Source organism: Hippocampus comes, unplaced genomic scaffold, assembly GCF_001891065.2.
Source record: "Hippocampus comes isolate QL1 unplaced genomic scaffold, H_comes_QL1_v1.1 C16770170, whole genome shotgun sequence".
In the NCBI taxonomy this organism is placed as follows: Eukaryota; Metazoa; Chordata; class Actinopteri; order Syngnathiformes; family Syngnathidae; genus Hippocampus; species Hippocampus comes.
The window spans coordinates 1-828 of record NW_017838558.1 but is presented as its reverse complement, the minus strand read 5'-3'; the positions used below and the strand labels follow the sequence as shown (position 1 = coordinate 828).

General features: G+C 37.0%; 1 long non-coding RNA gene across 1 annotated transcript; it reads right to left on the bottom strand.

Moving 5' to 3' along the window:
• Positions 1-43: 43 nt before the first annotated feature.
• Positions 44-682, bottom strand: LOC109509099 (uncharacterized). Its single transcript, XR_002166868.1, has 2 exons — positions 587-682; positions 44-194 (listed from the first exon to the last, which is right to left on the bottom strand). It is a non-coding gene; the product is annotated as an uncharacterized LOC109509099 (long non-coding RNA).
• Positions 683-828: the final 146 nt, after the last annotated feature.

Genomic DNA, 828 nt, shown 5'->3' with positions numbered 1-828 from the left:
AAAAAAAAAAAAGGCAGTCGCTTCTCACTTACACAATGGTCCCTAGCATGGAGGAAGTCAAAAAGCTCCTCGGTGCAGTCTTCCGTTGTGGAGGAGCGAGCGTTCACTCTGGTCTCACATTGCTCCAGACGTGCTTGAGTATGTACGCAGTGCTCGATCTCAGCACACTTTTCGCGCATCGTTTCCAGGGGATCCTGCAAAACAGCAGCATTACAGAAACTAACACTGTCACATACAATTTCAAAATTATGTACCGGTATTTAAAAAGGGTAGTAAGGCTGCATGATATGGACTTAGGGTGGGGGTATGGGGGTGGGGGTATGTAAATCTGATTTTCAATTTTAAATGATTGTTCTCTTAATCTTACAGGAGAAGCAAATGACAATTACATGACTCTATAAGCTTGACTCTTTTTTTTCCCTTTTGGGATTTATTTAATTTCTTATGAGACCAAACACACTTTGGAACATGTCCCCCCCTAAACATTTAAATTTAATTTCAATGAGCATCAACTATACGGCAATTTCCACTATACGTGGGCCGGCACATTCCCTATCGCCCACAACTAAGTGGTGGTCCAATATACCACTAAGTCTTCCTCCTCCTCTTCTTCTTCTTCCTGAAAAACAAACAGAAATTACAGTAGTAACAATGAATTTACTCATTCAAAAAGGTGACTTATTCTTATCTTTTTAATAATGCATTCGACTAATACTTTATATTTAAAAAAATAAAAGTGATAAAACAAAAATTTTAAAACGAGTTGAAAAGAATAACATATTGCTCTAAAAACATTGACATTTGCCTGAAGTAAAATTTAAAAAAAAA